Here is a 24,947-nt window from a genome sequence, read left to right as displayed (position 1 = left end):
GGTACAATGAAGAATAGACTGAGAGTTGTGTTTAAAAAGGCTTTCAGAAAGCTTTTTCAGCTTATTTCTAGAATTTGGCTGGTGTTCAAATGCAATGTAATAATTAACTCATCCTCAAATTAGGTGTTTCTTAAAATGTTTTCTAAAGATACAATTCTCTCTTTTGGAAATGAAATTTCAGGAGCACCCTCTTGCATGCAGGGCACACTGGTGGTGCACGGCACGAAGGATGCAGTTCATATGCTGCCGTGGGACTCACTGGGATAAAGGTCCTCAGTGCAAGGGAATGCTGTCAGCTTATTCTGCTTTTTTAGTTTGAGTTTAACTGCTCTCCTGTAAACATGATCAACTTCAAATTAGTGCCCAAATCACCTTTAACAGATTTGTGTACTTAGCTGAAAGAAAGCAAAACCCCAAGACATTTTTAACTTTATTCAGTAGCAGTAATCTGTCTTGGCTAGAGTACAAGACTGAGTTGCAGATGTTAGGTGAGGTCTTATGAGGTAGATAGAATTAAAACATAGTCTCTCAGAAATCAATTTGCATTATTCCAAACTTTACCAGTTCCAGAACAAATACAAAGTGCCTTTTTGAGACATATCATCCAGAACAGATGTTAATGAGCCCAGACAATCAGTGTGCTGCAGGACCAGACAACCAATCGCTTGTAACTGTAGGCAATGGGCTTGTTCAAGCATGCACAGATCATGTTCTCTGTGTGGCCTTTGAAAGTGCATCTGTGAGATTCTGAAAGTGCTTCCCATCTCCAGGCAACATGGCAGTGAGAGCTGTTGTCTTAAGAGATGCTGGGAGTGTGCACCATCTTTTGATTTCAACTCCGTTCTTTGTTAGGAAGGATCTGTACTTCTGAATCCTAGCTGAGGGCTGGCTGCCTCTAGACAGGAAGAAATTGGTTTCCCAGTGTTCATCTAGGGATGCTCCCTGCCTTACAGCTCTTCTTGTGTGTTCTTCAATCCACTTTAAAGCAGCATCAGGAATTTTCATTCATACTGGCACAAACAAATGTTCATTGAAGACAGCAGGGGCCTTTCACCTGTACTACCTGATGCCTTTGCAGTCAGCATCCAATCCCACAGCACCCAAGAATGAGATTCTCTGCAAGTCTCACAGTTATTTTTTTTAGCAAGAACATTACTGTTCCAAAACAAAAGAAAGATATGACAAGCATAGATAGTTCTGTGTGTCCAAGTTAAAAAGCCCTGACCAATAAAGAGTGAAATAAACTGCATGTTATATCCTGGACAACAGCCAATTAAATCACCCCGATTATTCCTGACATCAGCCTCTGGGATTCCCTCTTTTCTCCTGAACTCTGTGCTCTATGAAGAATTTACAAAATAAAAAATTGCCAACTGCTATTCAAATGATAAGTGGTGCATGCTAATTACATTTTATATGGTGATTAATTAAAAATAACCATGCAAATGTCTAATTTAAGAGTCACTCAATTCACTAAGTCTTCAGACACTGCCTAGCTGCCCTAGGCATTTGGTGGTTAGGCAATTTATTCAAGCTTTCAAAATATTCTCAAAATGTCTGAGATAATGAAGGTCCTTGAAAAAGTTCTAGCTAGCTTTGAATATATAAACAGAGGTTTCGGAACAGTAAAATAACACTGCATATATTTGCACTTTTGAGACAAAGTACTCTGTGTATACATAAAAAAAAAACAGGAAAGGCATAATAGAGATCCTAAATAATCTGAATATTTAGTTGCACAGCACATACCAGACCAGTTCATAGAATATTTCAGAAGCTGAAGAAAATTAAATATAATCTTACTTATATCTAACTTCTTTACATAGAAAGCCTTTGAGTCTCATGTAGATGGGGGTCTTTGCCTTATTTACACATATATATAATTTTATCAGGAGAGCTATATCATAACTGTGATTAGGTTCAAATATACTTAACATTAATCAGTGGAGTATGCAATTTGCAGAACAGATTACAATGGCCTATCATATGGGAGAATAAAATATACAATATGAACATTTTCAGAAAGTAATGAATAACAAAATAAAAAAGGAAGTATAGTTTACCATTTTTGTTAATAGAAAAATAAAATTACTACATGATTTGCTATTTTATGACCTGGTTCCATATGACATTTTTTTGGTAACATTTTTATTTAAATTGATAAATGAATAACAAAAACAAGAAAAAAAAAAAAAAAAGAAAAAAAAGCCGTGGCATTTAAGCATGTTTCTGCTTATGTAGAAAGCGGTACTTCAATAAATATTGCCACAATTCTTCCTAGACAAAATACTTGGTGTTTTTCCATCGTGCAGGAGAATTTATGCTGTTCCACAGCATCATAGTCCCAAAGCTTACCTTTCTGATTTGAAGCCTCTCCGAAAGATACTGAAATATTTTCCTCAGGGGTGAACGAGTCTTGTTTATAACAAATGGTCTTAAAGCACTGCACTGGAGCAGCTTCCCCCCAGTGAATAAATAATCAATACAGCCATCTTGAAGAAGAGAATTAGGTAAGGGCTTTAGCCATGCACTTCTGGGCCAGTTGTAAAGTATTTAATATCTGAAATTTTTTTGTTAAATTCTGTCTGTACAGCAAGTTAATCTTCAGGAATATTCTGGTATTGAACCATAGAAAAGTTAGATCTCTAACTGCTGCTTGATCTATAATTGAATGTACTTATTTTTCCATGCATAAAGGATGTACCTACTGCTCTCCAAATATTCAACTTTTCAAAAATTAATTCAGCTTTAACAGGCACTTATTTTCTGAGACTGTTCTGTTTACAGAAAGCTATAAATGGTCTTTAAAGCCTCTGTCTCTGCATACACCCCTAACTGCACACACTTTACAAGCAGAAAAGTAAAATTAATTATTTGTAGTATTAGTTATGAATTATTTTTACAAGTTTTATAAATAGCAGCATTTCTTGCTACACACAGTGAAGCATACAATAGCTGAGATTATACAGGGAAACTTTCTGCTGTTCTATGAAAGGAGTTTTACACTCAGAATAAATATTTTACTTTGTACGTTTAAATAGAGTTTACTGTTTAAACACATCACATAGAAGCTGGACAGAATCGTGAATAATAGAAATGGGAAAGACATAATGTGTTAGATTTTTTTTTATCTCTTGTTCATACAAATTTACTATCCTTTATTAAAAAATAAGTTTTAGGTTTGTTTGTTTGTTTGTTTCAAATTACTAGTATTTCAAATGATGGAATTCAGATTATTTTCTACTGGCAACACCCACTGTAGGTGCATCAACACTGGGTGCATGAGTCTACCAAATTCCCACTTTGTGCATCCAAAAATTATGTTTGGTATCTGTTATTCTGGAACAGACCCCAAATTAAGGTAGGTTTTCCAGCTTACTAATGACCTGCCAGTGGAGGTGTCTGCTGTAGTTTGAAACTTTACTAGGTGATAGTTCAAACACTGCACTAATTACAGAGAAGTATTTAATAAGCTCTCTCATCTCACGGTATTCTTTAGTCCCAAATGAAGTTACTTCATGGAGCTAAGGTTATGTGTTTTCATAAGAAGTGCATTTAATCTGTAATTTCTTTAACTTTGAGGTGGCAGAATATATATTTATAGCTTTCTCCAGATTTGCAAATACATCTCAGGCCCAGTTTTTGGACTCTTGATCAAAAGCTCTCATTTCTGAAGTGACTGTTTTTTCCAATATAAATTAATTATATAAAAATATCCTAGATCTCACCTGTAGCCCAATAATTAGAAGTGATTCCCTGTTTCTCCAGAACATTTAAATTAGAAACGAAATTAGAAAATGATGTTTTAAAAATATATATAATAATAAAATAGTACAAGAAAAAATATAATACACATCTTCAGCAAAATAACATTTTGATTTCCCATTTTTTGATCAAATTCCCTACTCTGAAAGTGCCCCAGATAGGTTACATCATAATATTAGCCAGAGTAAGTTATGACCTTAGGTCAAAATATGTGACCATCTATTGAAAATCTGCAGTGTGTAAACCAGAATATTTCTATCATTTCTCTTTTCTCATGCATTTTTGGAGAGTCACAGGAAGTTTTTTTTCTTCAGTATCACAAGTATGATTTATTTCCACTCGATATCTGGCAGATTGACTCTCAGCATGGAAATTATTTCTGGGGAAGCTCAAAAAGCCAACTGAACCATTGCTGAGAACCAACAAAGTAGGGAATAGAGTTGCTCTTTTTGACAGAGCACTATATATTCAACAATAATAAGGCCTGTTTCAAATTGGTCAGCAACACAAAAGATCAGGTTAAGACTGCAAAGGAGTCAGTGAATCAAAAGCGTCCATGTCTTGTCTTGCAGCTGCTCTCTCTTTGTTGAAGTAGTGACAAAAGGCAGCACTCATGTTGCTCTGAACTTCACACCTGTGTGGTCCAGAAGTCCACAACTTCCCTCTCTCTTCCTTCCAGTGCTGCTTCCACACCATCCTGGCAGCCCCTACAGGTGTGCTTCCACCCAGGCTTGCTGCGGGCAAACACAGGCAGCCAGTCTGGGAAAGAATGTCTGCACTGGGCAGATGGGAGCTCCGTTTGTCCCAGGCATTGTCTCCTGTGTGTACACAACACCACATTCAGCTTGCAGAACACTATGGTTCAACCGAGTTGCTAATTCTGATAAGCCCTGAAAACTGCTGTTACTCAAAGCACTATTTCAACTGCCTGACTGTGACTTTTTTCTTTTTTTAGGCAAATTTTAAAATTAGAATGAAATGGACTTCTGGCTGATAGGATATCTCATTGAGCTTGTTCTCCCTTTTCTTTCAGAGTATACAAATATTACATGTGTTAACATATAAAGAGTGTAAACAAAATTGGTGTTTATATTTCAGAACATTAATGATCACTCTATCTCTGTATAGTTCTTTTTGTTCCACACTTTATCCTCAGAATCAGTTCAAAAGAATTTTAATGGGAAAACTGAATATAAAAAATTCTGCAAAGAAAAATACCTAAACATTTTGTAAGCTCATTTACCCTTTTCACAGACCTTGTTACCATAACAACTTGAACTGTCACTATAGTAATATCCTTTTATTATGAAAAACAGTATTTTTTAATATGCAAGATATTTTCATAATCTACGTCTCCAAAATTAGAATAATTTAAAACATTTTCTGGAATATATTTCACAGTTTCATAGGACAGTATATGCAAGAGACAATTTTGAAAAACAAATAGTTTGATTTCTATCTCAAAAAACCCAAAAAGCTTCTCCTAAGAAATAAATTAAAATGTACATACTTATATTGTGAGGGCTTTACTATCCTCCCACAAATTTAGTTTTCTACTCACTTAATTTGTTGGCTTATGAAAAGCAGAAAATGTAAAGATATTTTTAAAAGCCCATTTTTGCTCCTCATGTTTCTCTTCTCACCTTTATAAGAGAGATAAGTATTACTTAAAAGCTGATAATTTCTTTTTATATATGTAAGAACCTAAGAATCAAAAGAAGTGAGTGTTTAAAATATCTTCCATTTGAAAAACAAACCACCACTACAGTAAAATAGTAATATATTAATTTAATTGATGTGTATAAAAGAATATATATGATTTTATATCATATATAATTTATAAATACTAACAAATTTCTGTTTCTTATGGAGCTCCTAAAGGTTCTCGGAGAAAAGTCTAAATTTTCTAGATCCAAACAATGTACTGTAAATATATTATATTTTTCTACCAGGTTCTGTTTACTTCTCCCATTGCAGTCTACTAATTTTTTTCCCTTTGTGAAATTTTGTCTTGCTTTTTCTCTATGATGAGAGGCTGGTTCCCAGCTTTCACACTAGGTCTCCAAGGGTAGAAGACTGTATTCTAAAAAGAGACTTGGCAGATAAATCAAAGCCGTTATAAGTTAGGCTCTATAGAACAAGCTTTTTTTTAAAAAAACAAACAAAAACATAAAAAACAAACCTGAAACAATAAAACTGAAGGATGCTATTTTTAAGCAAGGTATTTTGAATCACTTATATATAAACTCCATCAGAACTCTAGTACATCCTAAAAAGAAAATTGAATCAGGAAGTCGATAGTGCCAATTACATATTCTAATTTCATCGGGTCTGATTGTATTTCTGATATCTATTCTTGGCCTTGTGTTTTCCCTATAGGTGTGTCCCACCTGAGGGGAGTTTCTTTTGAAGATGCTGTCCTCAGAGGTGAGGGGGGAAGAGCGCGCATTTCCCCGTGTCACTGCCCACCCCTGAAGGGCTACTCTAGTCTTATATAGATCCCCTGGGACAGATCAGAGGGAAGCAACGCTGAATGATCAGTGTTTGTAAATATATATACACGTGGTTTTATTTTAGAAAAATTTGGTTCAGGGCTGGGGAAAACCCACAGAACATGGAGTTCCATGGGTTATTGTGAGTTCAGGTTTTAGGTGGGAATGCCCAAGCACCTCCCCAAATGGGGAGTTCTGTGCTGTCTGTTGCAATACTGTGGATCTGTTACAACGCCGTGATCATGCACAGTCCTCTGGAGAGACACTTCAAGATCAATAGCTTCTCTAGAAGGCAGCGTCATTAAACTGTGTTAGAAGATGGAATTTAAGACACTTTGGTGCTCAAGGCTTGGAATTTTGTAGTTGAACTGCTGGAAAACTCAGCCAAGTCCTGTTCTAATTCAGAAGCCTTCCTTCCAGTGTTAGGGATTAACTTCAGAAAGGTTAGAAGTGTTGGTAAATTTTCTCTGTGATGTCACGTAGACATTGCAGGATATCTATATTCTGATGTAAACAGTGTTTAACAAGCATAGTATCTCAATATTTACATTTTCTGGTGCTGAATATTTGTTTTAGATGGTATTTGCTGCTTCAGCATGGCCAAAGCTGTATCCTCCATAATGAACCCACTAAGCTTGTTCGTTTATTTCTTGTTCATATGCAACTCTTTTCTTGGATTTTGTGTGGAAGACTACAGTCATTCATCAGGCACTCTTTTGCTGAGCAAATTTTCACTTCTCTTATTATGAATGTATTGACCTATGCATATCTAACAATGTGAAGAATGCTGAAGGTCATTTTTGAATGCATTTTAATGCCATAATTGCAAAATCCACCAGAGTGTTCATTTTCTAGAAAGAAGGCCTACAAGTATACAAGTTATAAAGGATTTCCAAATTACATTCAGTTATTTTCTGTTCCCACGTTCAGCAATTTTTTTCATACTGTGCATTCTTTTAAAAAATATTCGCACTTTCAGTAATTGCATTGATACAACACCAAAAGGACTTCCAGTACTGTCTTTTGCTATTTTTCATTTTCATCTTACCATAATTATCTCATTTCTCATTGCTGTCTAGTTTGACACTATGTAATAGGTCTTTAGGACAGAGTGGGAACTTTAAAGTAGGTATGAAACCATTTTTATTCATAGTATTTATCTCTATAAGCATATATATACTGTATAGACACTAGAAATATGTGTGCATAACACATTATTAGTTATATATAACTAAATTCATAGTGGACATAACACCCAGTGTCTATATAGTGTTCTATTTCTATATAACATCTTAGATAAACTCTTGGAGCAGTACTACAGTAGCAAATTTCTGGTCATGACATAGACACACTGAAGCAGTTACACTGATAGGTATTTGTTTTAATAATGTCAAAATTCATCTTTTACATGTGGAGAGCAAAAGTCCAACAGTAGCTACTCTACTACCTTTTCTGATAAGTTGTTGTAAGAGAGGTATTAAGTCTTTAGTTTAAATGCTTGCATTAGGGAGTATGCTACATTCAACAAGGGTTTAAGTAATGTATATTTGTAAAATATTTTTATGCCTTGAAAGGGCCTGAATCATATTCAATGTCAATTATTCATATCCAGAAATATTTCATTTTTGTTATTGGAGACAATGAAAGAGTTCTTGCAGCAACAAAAAATAATTTACCTAGTGAATTGTGGGAACAATCAAGTTACCTCTATATCAAACTCTGATACAGAGAGTCTGTACAGAACTGTTTTCCCAATTTTGTCCTGTGCCCAAGTTGTTGGAATATAAAATTTTGCTTACAGTGCTGTAAGGGAAAATTTGTGTGCAGGAGCCAAAAAGCACTCCTGCAGAAGCCAGCTTCTACTCCTGTAGAAGCCAGGCAGAGGTGTAACTAGCCTTAGCTTGCCACTGTATATTCATTCTGTCCCTGTAGCAACATCAAATGATCAATGTCAGGCAGAAAATCTGAAACCTTGGAGGGGTTCCAGTACCAGGCTTGCAAAGGATAGTAAGATCTGTAAGTCAGCCTGTACTCAGGTGGAGCAGTGTGCCTGCTCTTGATGAAGCTAGATGTCATTCTGCTGCTACTATAGGCGCCTGGAGCAGGGCTTAGGGCAAATGCTGTGCTGGAACCTGTTTTTTTAACATTCATAACTTCTAAATTTCCATGTTTAATAAGTGGAGTGAACATTCACAAGTAGATTGACTTAACTTTTGAGTACTGTCATCTATTTATTCCCTTAACAAAATTTGTGTGGAACAAATCTTCTAGGTTCCTCCATATTCGTCCACATCTTACTTTGCACAAGGGATACTGTAGTAATGCTGTTTACAAGTCTGTGCTGTCCTTTGAATCTGAGGTAGTAACAATGGTACTTAATTAGCTTTCTTTCCAGTCCCGCCTTCCTCTTCATTTGTGTTCTGTGAGCCTGCTAGAGCAGTCATGCAGTACCTGTCAAATAGGTTAGCTTGTATTTTCAGAGTAAATTTGGAAATTATTTTTCTTTATGTTATGAACTTCCTAAATACAGTCAAGTAATTTTTTTGGGTCTTGTTTTGCTCTCTTACAATGCCAATTCACAGATTTCAAGGAAAAACCTACTTATAAGTAAGGCTGTATTCACTACATCCTTTACAGCATGAAGGGAAAAATATGCAAATATGTTGGGCTTTATAGGTAATCATAGGATTTTTCTACAAATAGAACTAAATGGTTATGCCTAAAATTAGTCCCTAATTTCAAGTTCTAAAAATGATGTTTTATCTTGCAGTACTAGTGGAACTAGAGACCCAGAGCACTAAATTTAATACCATTAAATTCCACTTAGATATCTGAATTTCTGAATACAGTGTATTACTATTCAAGCCTTGATATCAGGATCAGTAGTGTGAAGGCAGTAGGTGATTCCACACTCCTCAAAAAGACCTACCACTCATCTGGGTGGTCTGGGATGAGAAAAAATGTCCCATCACATTATAAATATTACAATTGTGAGGGTCTTGGGGCACTGGTGTCAAAACCACATGGATCCTGTCTTGACCCAGGAGTGATTTTCTTTCTAGTAGTTGGTATGGTACTCTGTTTTGTATTTATTTTTACCTTGTTGCATTAAAATGACAATGAAGACACTCTATAATTTATTATACAAGCTACTGTTAGAGTCATCTTCTCATAGAATGGTTTGGATTGGAAGGGATCTTAAAGATCATCTTGTTCCAATGCCCCCAGCACGGACAGGGACACCTTCCACTAGGCCAGGTTGCTCAAAGCCCCATCCAACCTGGCCTTCAATATTTCCAGGAACGGGGCACCCACTTCTCTGGGCAAGTGGTTCTAGAACCTCGCTGCCTCACAGTAAAGAATTTCTTCCTATTATCTAATCTAAACCTGTCCTCTGTCAGTTTAAAGCCATTCCTCCTTGTCCTATTACTTCCTGCCCATGCCAAAATTCCCTCTCCAACTTTCTTCCCCAGACAAAACAACCACAAGTCTCTCAACTGCCTTCATAGTGAAGGTATTTCATCCCTCCTTTTCTCCTGTTCTTAAAAATAGCATCTTTGCTAGACTAAATTACACTCCAATTATTTTCTGTATTTCCCAATAAAATTTGTAAAAAATTAGTTAAGTTACTTTAGCTACTCTTTCTCATACCAATATTAACTTGTGCACAACACAATCAAGTTTATCCCTTTTCATAATTAAGAAGTGTATCTCAAAGTCTACATTATAAGGTATATCATTAACTTACTAACATCTTTTTTATATATAATTTGTCTATCCAGGTTTAGGCTACTTAAAATAGCATTTGCTGAATTTAGGAAATTCAGTTTCCCATGTAATAGTGCCATAGGTGGCTAAAGATTATCTGAAGCTGAAATGATGGAGGAGAATGCTAAATCCTAAATCCTTTATGGTTATATAGAAGACCTTTAGCCATCCAAAGCAACCCTTTAAGGATTAATCTCAAACAGCATAAGCTTGACTTCTGAAGGCAGGGGATATTTGGAAAAGGTGAACAATCTTAAAATGCTGTTTAAGAATCAGAGATAAATTAGATTTTAAGGAATGCCTTAGAGGTGGATCATTGTGAGAGGGGAAAAGAATGAAAATTACCTTTGTGATATTGAAATACAAGGAAGAATTCATAAAAATGTAATATACTTGAATAATTTTGGACAAATTTAAATAATATTAAGTTGGAAAGAGAGGTATAACAGTAAGAATTTGATACAAATAAACTCTCCATTTTTCATTACTCACATCCTTGATTCCTAATGATTCCTAGATCTGTAAAATAAAATTAGTAAGTAATGACAGCTCAATTTCATGCTCTTCAGCAATAGTAGCTGGGTCTTGCTCACAAATGAGAAAGCTTGAAGCCCAAATCATTCCAAAGTTCCCCCTGCAACAGTGATTTTGCATTTGCATTACTGTTCATGTTTTCTGTTGAGAGCCAACAACCTATTCAGTGTCTTCTGAAGCATGAGTGTTATTTTTAAAAGATTAATGGTTCTGTACATAATTAGGAAGCTTGTGTTTCCATATTTAACCTAATTCAATGCCCTTCACTTCAAAGAAATGTAGAATTTGGCATTCTAGCTGAGTTCTGTCAAAACATGAACCAAAAGCAATGTAGTTATAAAAGAAAGTAGAATGAAAGCAAGACCAAAATTAACTTGATCTATTTAGAGTCAAAGGCACCTTTTCATCAGTTAAGACAGGTGAAATTATGAAGAACAGTAATATAATTGTTAAATCTGGAAAAATTAGGAACAGTATCACATAAGGAAGGCTATGGCTAATGGCAGCATTTATGATAGGTACTTGAAAGGTAATGGAGCCTGCAGTGGTTAGCATGGCAATAAGCTAAAACTAAGCCATTATATTCAAAATACTATGTAACTGTAACCAGCAGGTAGGTACCCATAAATTCTAAGATTACTGCACAGGATATTTAGACCTGTCTGAATAGCTGTTTCTTGTTTAACCATAAGAAATAAAAAACACAAATGCACCAGAGAGCATCAAGTGTCACTATAACTTTTCTTTATATTTGTGTTTTCTTTGATTAGTGATTAGTTTGATTATTTTCCCAATAATATTTTCTTTTTCTCTACTGGGTCTATATCTAAATTGGTCCTGATTATGTCTGAAACCAGGAATTGTAAAGGAATACAAATATGGTGTGTTATGGTATGCAAACATTTAGCATATTTCATCCAAGAATTATGGTTGAAATATGGAATATAACTAACTACTTGTTATAAAACTTGTGCTAATCTTTTTTCTTTTATTATTCTTCATCCCTGAAACTATTTTAAAGATTGAAAAGTAATTCTAAGAGTGTGAAAAATATTTAGTTCAGGTAATAGATTTCAGGGTAGCATATGTATGTGAGGAAAAAGAACAGGGAAAGCATCCTCTGCAAAACCAGGATGTAGTATGTAAAACACAGATATCATGGGAGGTAAAGCATCTTCCAAATTTTAGGGACAAGAAATTTTGCTTTGATAAACATGCAGACACAATTCCTAGCTAGTTCTAGAAATTCCAAGGGGAACTAAGATCTTTCTAAGTAATGGTTCTTTAATAATTGGCCTTGAGTAAACTGCCAACAAGTGCAAAACAGTATGTTATGCACTAATGTAAGGATTGGAAAGATACAAAAAAGAAAATTCCTTTTGAAAAAGGTTTTCCTGATTTTTATGGGTAAAATAATAATCTTGGAAGCATAAACGACTTCTCTCCCCTCTGTTGGTGAGCCACGTGCTCTATCTAGGTCTGGGCTCCTCACCAGGACAAACTGAAGCCAGTCTAGCAAAGCACATGAAGATGATTAAGGGCTTGCAGCACCTTTTATATGAGGAAATGCTGAGAGAGCTGGGACTGTTCAGCCTGGAGAAAAAAGGCTTAGGCTTATTCATGTATACAAATACCTGATGGCAAGACAAGGAGGGAAGCAAAGGCAACAGATGGTATATACTATTGCTTGTTTTTATTTTTCATGCATCATCCATTAAAGTTACTAGATCAAGTACCTTTAATGGATGATGCATGAAAAAATTAGTAGTCTTATTGGTAGATGTATGCAGCTCAATTTAAATAATTAATTATTATTTTTAAAAAATTAAAAATTAAATAATTACAAATAGTGTAAAAGTTATATAAAATTTGACTAAGAAGAAAATGTTGCTATGACTTTTTCACTAGGTCTGTGAAAAGACAGAGTTCTGGAAATCTCTTCTGTGTAACAAAATCTGCCATGGTAAAAATCATAAATTTTGCACAACCTCTTCTGCTCCTGGATTAAAAAAATGGAGTGGACATAATTTTCATAAATTGAATTCTTGTTGATGTCCACCTTCTCTATAGTAAACACTGGTAAGGCATAGGAAGAGGGATGGAAAAAAGCTGGTGAATAGTAATGATGTTTGGCAAACCTTCATAAAAAGTTTGGTAATGGCAATTATGGTACAAATATCTACAGCAGTGAAAAAGTTCAATGGACCTCTGATAGTAAATATAATTAGTAAGTCCAGAATGGACATTGACTGTAATCTGTGGCCTATGAGGGTTTTGTTTCTTTCTTTATTGTTTTTTCTTTTAAACCAAAGAAGCTTGCACTAGTAGTTTGCACACTAATTACTCACAGGTCTTGCCTATTTCTCGACCCAGACACTACAATGATTCAGTTGCAATCTATTAGAGAGCATGAGGCTGCATTGTATTACTGCTTGTTATGTGATCTTATATTTAGTTCTCATCAAGATGTAATATTCAAACAGTAACACACTATTTTTCAGTGTCAAACAGCTTCTACGTTGATGTTATTTTCTCAAGACCACAGGTTTGGATAGCAATTCTTGATTCACAAAAGAGGTTTCCAGCTGAAATGTGCAGTCCTAAGGAGAAACAGTACGTCAATGCTTTCATATTTTCAGCTGCTTGACTAGAGTGCTCCTTTTAGACCATTAGACTTTGCTGACAGAAAAGTACAAGAGTACCTTTAAATCAATTCAAAAGTTTACAGAAAAGAATCACAGCAAGGCACATAGTATTTCTTTGGCTTGCTTCCTAAGTCAAGCTCTTCCTAAATAGTATGACAATCCCTCAATGCCTTCAGTGAAACAAAATGCAAGGAAACCTTGGAAGTTCACAGAAACACCTGTAGAATGAGTTAATATTCTTTCTTGTTATCAGTTGATGAGAATGTATGGTAAGGTGAACTTGGGGATGTATTGAAAAACTAAAAGAGTAGACTGGAATGATGGTGCAATCTGAAAATCTGATACACAACAGGATTAAAATTAGATAATTTTAGTATGTTACTTAGTCATTGTTATATCTTTCAGTATTTACTTATCAAATAACACAGAAAAGGATTTTTTTACCATACCCCACAAGTCATATTCAAGGAAAAACACTTGAACATGACTTGCTAAAATTGACCTTTACTTATACATAGTGACTTTTACATGACAGTATTATGATAAACTGACTCTAGCTTCAGATTTATTACTCAACCCTGACCTTTGGTTATATTAGAATATTGCTTTCAACCAAACTAAATAATAATGTCTCTTTGAATGTAAGGAACTGGCAGATCCGAGATGTCAATTGCCAGCTCAATTTTCCTTTCACCTGTCACACTGATTTATTGATCTGAGAGTCATTAGAGTTCCATGTTATACCTCTTCAGTTTTCCACACAGTGCAATACAGTGCACTGTAAAAGGGATGGAGCATGACTCCAGTTGAGACTGGTCAAAATTTGTTATATTTATTTCATCAGAAATAAGTATAGTGATTTTGATTTTTTTTCCCCCTAAGTCGGAACATGCAGCCAAAATATCTTTGGAAAGATATTCAAAATGATCTTTCTAAAATTATTAATGTAGGGTATTTTCCTCGTTTAGGGTCACCCTAGGACAGGTATTTAGTATATACTGGGAAAAAACCCTACTTGAGATTTAAACAGTTTAGTTTTGAAGTTACTGGAATGCTTCAAACAATAACATCATTGCAACTACATTGCACTCCTATTCAGTATGGCATAGTAAAATATTTTGATTTCATTATTTAATGTATAATGTATTTAATATTCATTTATATTATAATAACATAATTATTTATATTACGTATCACATTTCAAAGTAACTTCTTGACAACTTTTTTTATTATATGTCAGTAAAGTCAATTATGCTGATATGTTTTGATTTAATAAAATCAGTATCCATTGTTAAAAACTGTTTAGGTAGTCAGAAAATTTTCAATCTGCTGTAAGCTAGAGGATAACAATGAATAAAAGTACCTTCTTGCAACTTCCACTCATGCTTCAGAAGAATTAATGGAATGGAATGGAATGCTGTTGAAGCCATTGAAGCAGCTTCATGTGGCCTTGCTTTCCAGATAGAGACTGAAATCAGAAGGATTCTTTCTGAAGGAGTCTTTCTTTAGAAAGGACTATGATTATAATCCCATAGAAAGTTGCATTATTGAAATAATAATTCATTTATGTAACATATACATGAAGATTAAAGAGCTTGCCGTACAATTGGTGCCAGGATTCTTCTGGATGCCAAACCATATCTCTGCTGCATTCAGGCCTCGAACAATTTTAATGTATGGAATCATAGAACATTTTATGTTGGGAAGGACCTTGAAGATCATCAAGCTCCAACCTCATTGCCATGGGTCGGGACACTTCTCACTATACCAGGTTGCTCAAACCCCCATCCAACCTGTCCTTGAACACTTGATAAGGATAACAGTACAATGTTTTACTCACATGATAAGGATAGTAGAACAGAGCAACATTTACTCTTATCAAGGACAGTAGAACACCACAGCACAGCTTCGGAGAAATAAATAAAGCATGCAACTTAGGCAAACAAATTATGCAAAATGTAAGCAGAATACCAGCTCAGCTCTGCAAGGCTAACAAAGCAGAAGTTATGCAAAATGACAGTATTGCAATCACTCAAAAGCAGGGGTCAAGGAACAGCCACCTAAAAAGGGCACTGGCCATTGAAGACAGACCCCCAAAGGACCATATAAGGACTTCTGACATATGGGTCAGACTTCTGTCCTAAGGGTGTGACTATGTCAAATAAAGTCAAGGAAGTGGGATAGCTAATGAATATGTTATCAACATACAGAGTTAAAAAACTTTGTTCCAACACTTGTCACACTCAAATGGAGGAAGGATCCCCAAGTGGCCAGCACGATGTAATAAAGAACACCTGCTTTCTAATACTCAAAACTATATTAGAAAGTTTCTATCTGACTGATTTCAGTATCACCACAGCCTTCCTGGGCAATCTGTTCCAGCATCTCACCACCTTCACAGTAAAGAATTTCTTCTGTATATCTGACCTAAGATTCCTGTCTCAGTTTGAAGTCATTCCTTCTTGTCCCATCAGCACAGCTCCTTGTGAAGAGTCTCTCTCTCCTTCCTTCAGACCCTGGAAGGTTGCTATGATGTCTCCATTAAACCTTCTTTTCTCCAGCCTGAACAACCACAGCTCTCTCAGCCCATCTTCATAGCAAAGCTCTAATCCTCTTATCAACTTCATTGCCTCTCCTGGACTTGCTCCAATTTTTCCATGTCCTTATGTTGGAGACTCCAGAACTGCATGAATATTCCTAAAGCTGTTAGTTGTTGCATCTTACAACAGCTTGTCATATATTTTTGAGTACTTTACTGCTGCATGGATGTCTTCTCTATCCAAATTATTTTTAAGGTATTTGCATTGATTGAACATGAAACTTAAGTGGGTAGGTATCCATAATATGGATATATATATACACACATTTTAACAAGGTTGTTAATGACTTCTAGAAGACATATTGTTGAATTGCTTTACTTGTTCAATGAAATTTAGTTAACAGTGAAAAAAAGAAAGAATGTCTCCATAGGTTAGCAGTGCTTTTCTGGTTTAATATTTTCTTCAAATGAAATACATGTTGGTGGGGGTTTTAATATTTTAGGTAGTTTTGTGTGATTATTTTAAGTGTACAATTTTCCTTTCTTATTTATGGTGGATAGAAATATATTTTACAAGCTACCAAAGCAACTTAATAAGAATGGAGATAAAATAAAAAACATTGATACTGTCTTATAAATAGCAATTTCCTTCAAATTCACATTTGTTAAAACCTAATTTTGTAATTATTATAGTTGAAGCAATACTGAGCTATTGCACCAAATATTTTATGTTTTGAAACCTTATGTAAAAAATTCACTGGCAGTCATTGAACCATCACAAAGAGGTCTCCAGTCATCTTGCTTTAAAATCAGAACTGTTTACAACAGATACAGGATTTTACTAGTTTGATGGCAGCAACAAGGTTACTTTTAAAATGTTTGTGTTAAAACAAATGCGCTTTCTGGAAAAAAATCCATTATGTGATGTATTGAAATCAGGCATCAGTCATCCAAATGGTCATAGAAAAATATTCCAACAACTATTGTTCACTTTATTTGACTGATCTGATAAGGCCAGTATGCCAGAAGCAGTTTGTTATTCCAAGAATTCTAACCTTCATCTCACTTAAGGAAAAAAAATTAAACAAATCAATTGTCATTCTCAGCTCTTTAGAAGACTGCATCTTCTTTTACAAAGCAAATACTTGTTCCTATTATGATGGAGGAAATAAAAGTGCAACTTCTGTCTAGAAATTATTGCTTAGCTTATTTCTATTTTATGAGCATTTCTTCCCCCTGACTGAGAGTGCAGCTTAATTGCTCAATAAAAGTGTAAGGTTTTAAGACAAAAAACCTACTATAAAATTAAATGAGATTTAAAAAATGTATGCTAAACAATGTGTCAGTTCATTGCACCAGAGCTGGTGGCCTTGAGAGCTGAGAATTAGAGGGTCAGATTCATTAAAGCTGTATTACGTCAGATGAAGTTGAGGCAGCTTTTTGTCCTAAGTTTACAGAATATTCAAATTTGGCAAAACTGACCCAAAAATTTTGTGGAATTGATTTCTATTGGGCTCTGTGATGTTTTTTCTGTGAATTTCATTTATTGGGCAGTGACAAAATAGATAAACTGAATTCCCCCTGTGTGCTCTGCTACTCCGAATTAATGAGAAAAGACTGTAAGGCCTAGGTTTTAAAGCTCCGGAGAAGAACATACTGGAGATGCATCACAGGGGAAGGATTTTTGCCTGTAGCATTCCTAGACATTCACAGATTTGTGAATAAAGCCAGTGCCTGACAGTCAGAGAAGATGGCACTCCACAAAAACTCCCGTCAGCAATTGCCTTCCCTTCACGAGGCACTTGGCATTTCTGTGCTGGAAGAAATGCTTCAGCTTTAACCTTCAAACCATAACCAGGGCACGTTTTCATGCTGATTTCAGCACCCTGTGAAAACAAGACTTGCATTTCAGGGGCTGTGGCCAAGCAGTGGCCAGAGGGACACGCCCAGGACTGGTGTCTAGACAAGGTTTTCCCCTTCGAAGGCTCTGCCTGTGGAGGAGAGGGACACTCCTGGTGCAGGTGGGACTTTGGTGGCAGGAAGCCATGGCTCCTGGCAGGCTGTCAGCAAGAAGCAGCAGTGCAGAGACCAGACCCTGAGAAACCATTGATGAGACAGTTTGAAGTCGAGCAGAAGTTTCCAGTTTTATTTTGATATAAAATCAGAAAACTTGGGAGTGATTGCTGTTGTGAAGTTCTTTTAGAATTACTTATAAAAACCAAGGCAAAAATCAGGGGTTTTATAAGGCAATGTGATGTTAAATTTCAAATTGTAAATCCTTTCCATAATCCTCATCAAGATTAAAGAATACTGATGAATGAAATATATTTTTTACACATATTTGCTTTGAGTTTTTTAATATATATTTCATTGTCTGTTAAATCCTTGCATCACTAGAGAGCCTAAAATAGCTTGTGTCTAAAGCTGAAACCAAATGGACTTCTTATAGTAGAAATGGCATTCTTTATTAGCCTATTATTCTTTTTTTTGTTTTCATTGTTAAACTTTGTGCCTCACAGATTTCTGTCTGCCACTTACCTTTGTCCTACAGTCTAGAGAAGAATGAATTCCATACTAGTAAGTCCAAATTGAGTATCAAGTTAAACTCACGGGCCCTACCATCATCCTCAGCCAGGACTTTATCTTACAAGTTGCACCCTTGAATCTCTGTCATATCTGTTGTCAGAGAACTATAAATATTTACAGGAATATGCTGGCAGAATCTCTCACAGTTCTTATATTCTGTTATTAAAATTCTGTTTTGTGGCTATTTCATGAATTTATGGAATTCCTTCTTTATGACTAGTTACATCACAACACACAGCTGAGCAGAAGGTGGCACAAATTTTGAGTCACTGATTCAGGGTGAAACATTTACCAATCAGGAGCACTTATCTGGACTTTGGTTACTCTGTTTGATGCCTCTGTTTTTCTGAGATTGATTCTGTTTCCAGTTGGCCTCTGAATATTTGCAGGGATAAAAATACATGCATAAAGCATATGGGAAAATTCTTCTTAAAGTAATGGAAAAGGAGAAAAAGATCCCACTTGGAAAAACTCCGGGTAATGATATGTTAATGATATGTAATGTAATAAATAAAAAGGTCTTTGTTCATCAAAATGAGTGTTAAAGGAGATAAGAATTTGAACTGAGTAGGGAATGCAACTAGCATAGAAGACTGTGTAATTAATTATATACAAGTTAACTTTTAGGCCAAGGACAATCTGCTGCAAGGAAGATGAGGAGCCTTCATTCCTATGACCACCAAGGGCAGGAAAAAAAGACCCCCTAGCAACCAATTGCACCGGCGCAGAGTGCAGCAAGAGAAAATACGTCAACCAGAAAAAAAAAAGGGGGGCTATAAAAACAAAAAGGTCAAAGGGGGAAGGTGTGCCGTGGCAGAGCAGAGGCTCCCCGGCCACCCAGCGCTGTTCTTTTGCTTAATACCGCTTACTTAATAAATTCTTGTTAATTGATTTATCTATAATTAGCCTCCCCAATTGCATTTGTTCATAACATGTAATGATAATGATCTGTTGTTGTTTCTCTCCAACCTTGTTGCAACCTTGTAAAATGCCAGTAAAAGTCAGCTGACTTCTCATTCATGGTTGCAATTCCTCTAACATATATTTCATACCTGAAAGAAAAGAAAGAATATTTATTTTCATTTATGCTTTTTAGAAATAGTGGTTTTGAACATGGTAAAAGCAAAGATCTGGTATCGCCGCAGTTCCAGAGCAGAGAAGTGCTGCTGACTTGCATGGGAGTTCTCAGATCGCCACTGAAAAATTTAATTTTGGATTAAACTAATCCTTTTTCTCCTTCTACACATTTTGTTTTATGTATAAAAAGGTGATGACACTCATTTTTCTGGCTACTTATAGCACTTCAGAAAAACCCAGAAACATCTCTCTTGGTTTTTTTTAGAATCTGGCACTTTTCATTCAAAAAAAAGAAGTCCTGGTATCCGGACACTACATATTGCAAACATTATGTGGATGTTGAAACTTTTATGAACATCTTTAGGACTATATGATTTTCTACATATATATTTCTTTGTCAAACCCTTTAATCACTGAAGAACCTAAAATATCTTCAGATCTATGTAGGCTAAATATTTTCCTTCTCTGTTCAACAGTCCCTAGCTGGACAGGGGCTTTTAATAGCTCTTGATTATATACAAAGACATAAACTATGTTTGCCACTAGGATTGTGCCAGATAATTATTTTTGCCTAATTTTCCATTATTTTTTTACATATATTCGTGAGTCAGATCAGTCAAATATTTATTAGTGTAATAAGATAGGATTGCACTATAGGCATCTGAGTAAGAGGTGTATGCTTTCCTGCATATATCCTTTATTAAGAAATGCTCTATGATTCTCTGAACAAATTAATCATTCAGAATTTCAAATGTACTTTAAATAATATTTGAGTAACTCAGTGTATTACCAAAGAATTGTTTTACCCTCTTTGATATTCCCAAGTCTTTTGATTTCTTGGCACACCCAGAAAGCTTCACCGCAGGTGATCAAGGTTATGAATGACTTAAAACATTGTGGGAATTACCTTTTATCCTGATAAAATCATATGGTAAGTAATGCACTCATTCATTTTGAATAAACTTTCAAAATTTGCAGTTAGTTGGCACTGATTCTTCCACAATGTCATTTTCTGAAGCAGCCTCAGTACTCAGTGTGAACCACTTTGCCATGCTTTTTGCTGCATAAATTATTAAGTTTTACTTTGATGTTTTATTTCATTTTTAGAAAATATCAATCACCAGTTGGAAGGAACCCTACTGTTCTTCACTCTGTGGGACTTAGCAGACAGAAGTGAAGAAACTTTTTTATTTTGCTCTGCCAAGACTGGGTCAGTCAATGAAGCAGGCAAAGTATTTGAAGAGTTATCCACCTTCACCCTAGAGGAGAGAGTTAATTCTTTGCTCTTGGCTGTTGTATTTTATATAATTAGGATGTATTTTTTCAATCATTCTGGATGCATTCAAGTTGTAAGTGGCTCAGGATGCACACAGTGAATTATTATATTGTTGGCCTATACTGGAAGCTTTATGAGCTGTTCTGCATCCTGATTTGTTAGAGGGAGATGAAACCCTATAAAAGTCAGGCTGAAAGCTACAAAAAACATTACTGCTGTGTTTTTCCTATTTATGAAGCACTGAACTGTAGAGTACTCTAATGATAGCTTGTATTAATTTTAACAAACTTGAAAATCTTGCTGACTAGTCTAACATTTAGGTGCTTTTTCATTCTCTTTCTCACCAACTTTAGCTTTTTGCTGGAGGCACCACATTTGTTATGTTAGCGTAAGCAGATAATTACAAATTGTTGTAAAATGAAACACCACCATTGGTAAAGCTGAGAGGCTTTTAAAAGTTTCATCTCACTCAGCTACAAAAAAAATCAATTTAAATTAAAATATATGGATTGTGAACATATCAGTTTTATTAAAAAAACCCTTTTTTTTTTTTGGTTATACTTTTTAAATAGCTTCAATTCTGTAAAAAATATAGAAAAGATTATGTTTCCTAAAACTAGCATTTTCTGGTTCTTGTTTTCTTCTTACGCCTGAACACTGGAATTTGCCTTCAGAAACTACCCAAGGGATTTGGGGGGAAAAAAGTATTCCTTCTTCTCTCAGATTGGTTTTTAGTTAAAAGTTAGACTGTGTAGCAGTTGAATCTCAGGTGATCCTGAGTTGTCTGTTGGAGGTGATCTTTAGCCTTTTGTAAACACGGCTTTATTTTGTGAAGACACAGGGGATGTGTTGTAGGGTAAGTTATAATGCCTGGTATGTTGTACTGAAGACCTGAAGAAGAGAATACGAAAGAGGGAATAATAAGTATTAAGAGAATAGCATGAGCACAGCAAGTGCCTCCTCCTCAGATAAGTTTAGGACATGAAAAAAACAACTGTTGGTTCATTAGAAACCTTAACCTGCAGCTGCATCTACTGATGCTGCTTCAAACTTTATTTATGTCTAGGCAGAATATATTTTATATATGTCCTGTAAATATTACAGCTCTTAATGCTTTCTTTGGCTTTTGTTCTTTATTCCATTATCCTATGAGAAATCCATCCTGGGAGCAGACATTGGGTGCAACATTACATGAGACTCAATGAAGTTGTTAGAGTAAAATTTAATGGGATATGGACTATGTGCTGGCCCTTTTCCAAGGATGAATTTTACCTTTTTTTTTTCTTGAATTTCTGATTTCTTCCTTTGTGAAAGCTCCTCTATTTCTGTAAAGGTGTCCTTATGCTCCGTAGAAATTAATATGTATTTTAGTCCTTTATTAAAAATGTGACAAGAATACTAGGAACAAGGTAATGTCTTTTCTATTCTTTTATCTTAGCGAGATTACTTGCAGAAAAGGAAAAGGAAGGAAATACAAATTCACTGGCATAAATATTATTTGTAAATAATAGCCTCAAAATCATATTCCTTCTTTTTTTTTTTCCTGTCCCATTTTAAGATCATTATATTACCCAGGAGACCTTGCAAAAATTGGAAACGTGTTATGACCACTTTTTTTATTTCCATGCTATGCAAAAGAGCAATCAATATTGCAGCACTGTAGTTCTTTGATCTGACTTTATTATGCATGTGGATGTCTATTGCATCCACAGGTATTTACTAAGCTTGTCTTCATATGATTCTTGATAAAACTAAGAACAACATCCTGTCTTAAATCAGAAAATGTATGTGGATGTATTTTATAATAATAATTTTCTAAACATCAAGTTACAGAATTCACTTTTACAGTCTGCTTAGTGCTGAGCTATCCATACTTTTGTATTATAATTTAATAATATGCTGTCTTTTTCAGCTATGGTAGTAATTTTTAATGACTTTTTTTGCACAATAAGTATGTATGCAAGTATTTATGAATATTCAATTCTCTGCTTCACAGAGGTCACATTTTCAAAGAGAGCAGATAGTTCAGGAAAAAATTCCTACACATACACACACACAAGCACAAATGCTATATTTATGATACAGTTTATTCTGATAGAAACAGAAATCAAGTATATTCAGTGAAACGGAAATTTTTAGGCTAAAGAAAAAATACTTCAGTTGTTGTCCTTGCATTAGGAAGAGAAATAGTAACCATATGCATTTTTCCAGGGTTATTAAAATAGCCTAGTTTTAGAACTGAGTGAGAAACTGTGAATTGCAAGATAGGAGTAAGGCTTATGGCAAAGTGGTTGAATATCTTATTGCAAGAGTTTTAAACTGATTTCACTTTAGGTCAGTTATTGACATTCTCCAGAACTCAAACCATAGCTTCAACAATCCTTCTTCAGCAATATTCTGCATTTGTCTCAAAAATGGTTTATTTTTGATTTTTTTTTTCCAAAAAGGAAAAATGCCCTTGCATTTTCAAAGTAGTTTTAAGAGGGAAAAAAAAGAAAGTGCTTTATATCAAGCTAAATAAATGACTGAAAGAAGAGAAGGTTGTTGCTTTCCCACTTCTTTCTTATGTCACAGCTTCAAAATGTGATTAACTGGTTGTTACACTGTGTAATAAATATGCTTCAACTGAAGAAGTGTTCAATTGGCTGTTAACACTTTAAATTAATCAGTGTGTACCTCACAGACAGCTAGAATTCATTTTTTTTGACTCTAAAGTGCCATCTCTGTCATCTTCTACTACAACATATATGCACAGTATTCTCTACAAAACCTTTAAAATAGCTCTAAAGTGATCTCCAGGGACCACACTTGTCATGAGACAATTACCGTCCTGTGCTATATGAAACTCTTGACTACTCTTCCTGCTTTAGGGTATCCCAGGAGAATAATCACTGTATAACAATGTCTTTTCTATTGTGATTTAATATCTTCTTATGCTGATTGACAAAGCAGTCAAAGATGAAATTAATTTATCTTGTTTCAGATAATGATGCTCAGAGGTGTACAACTGTTCTCCTTTCTGAAACCAGGCTTCAGCTACCTACATTTAAAAAGGTATGAAACATGACATCCGGTAAGCTCATTTTTCTCAAACACTTTTTGTAATCAGGTTTAAGATCTCCCCATATATTTCTCAGGTGCATAAAGCATAGCTGCTGATATGTTTTTTAGATCTTTACATACCTGTGTGATATATAAACACACAGGTGGAGAAGATGCTGATATTCAGCATCTGAGAAACTCACTGCCAGGTGGGGTTGGGTTGTACAAGGTAATCCAGATCCCCAAACATGGGAGGAAGTAAATCAGGAGGAGCTGAGTAGGGAGCAGGAGAGAAATTCCTGAGGAAACCTCTGGTTATGTGTTCTTTTTCCTGGGAAAAAGACAAAACTGCTTCTCTTAGGCTCTCCAAGTGATGGCATATTCATCTTGGTCAGACTAAATTTGGAACACATCTTCTGGGGCTAAAAAGCTGTTGTTCCTGGCTACTTGCCACCAGCACTACAGTTCAGGTTCATATACCAGTATTTCATAGAATAGTTTTCAGCTCACTCCCCTCCCAGCCTCTGAGGTGCCTAGGCCCCAGAACAGCACCTCCTCATTCAGGGGACAATTATTTTGTAAGATTTCATTATATATTTTTGTAAGATTTTTAAGGATTTATAGCCTTCAAAAGACATGGTATTTTGAAAGGAAAAGGGAACCAGGTCAGAGGCAGCTTGGAAATTACAGGAGTTAAAAGAAAAAAAGCATTCAAAAATGCAAATTAATATTTTAGTTGTCAAAGGAAGGAAGACTGATTCTTAAATATAGGATATTAATTTAGTAAATGTTTTGTGACTACGTGTTCTTTTGAAATACATGCACCTTTTCACAAAAAAAAAACACACAAAAAAAAAAAAAAACCCACAACCCAAAACAACACCTTAATTTTTATTTTTTATACAATTCAGCAAGGAATCATATGAAAACAAGGCCAGAAACCATTTAAATAATTGTCTGGTTTATTTGGAGAGAAAAAAAAGTAAAGTTAAATGAAAATTTCTGATATCTCACTCTCCAGATGAAAGACAGAGAAAAAGAATAATATACCAATGATTTGTGACAAAGTTTTCGATTTGTCATTAAGGTATTTGTGAAACTATTATCTTTATTTTCCCTTTTTCTTCTCATATTATTTGATTTGTGGGAAAATTAATAAAAGCAATTACATACACAAAAGCAGCTCATAACTGCTGCATAATCAAATTGATAAATGTGAACCA

The 24,947-nt window shown here is 35.1% G+C and overlaps 1 long non-coding RNA gene across 11 annotated transcripts in view; it reads left to right on the top strand.

Moving 5' to 3' along the window:
- LOC115494983 (uncharacterized) overlaps nucleotides 1–24,947 on the top strand; it is a 127,239-nt gene that overhangs the window by 79,774 nt on the left and 22,518 nt on the right. For 10 of the 11 annotated variants that reach the window (XR_012055636.1, XR_012055634.1, XR_012055629.1 and 7 more), the window contains one exon: nucleotides 23,666–23,736. This is a non-coding gene — a long non-coding RNA (uncharacterized lncRNA). Of the gene's footprint in view, nucleotides 1–23,665; nucleotides 23,756–24,947 lie in introns of all 11 variants that reach the window. The other variant, XR_012055632.1, reaches the window with a different exon arrangement.

Source organism: Taeniopygia guttata, chromosome 4 (assembly GCF_048771995.1).
Source record: "Taeniopygia guttata chromosome 4, bTaeGut7.mat, whole genome shotgun sequence".
Classification (NCBI taxonomy): domain Eukaryota; kingdom Metazoa; phylum Chordata; class Aves; order Passeriformes; family Estrildidae; genus Taeniopygia; species Taeniopygia guttata.
Note: the sequence above shows the minus strand (reverse complement) of the source record. Positions and strands in the feature narration are given on the sequence as shown.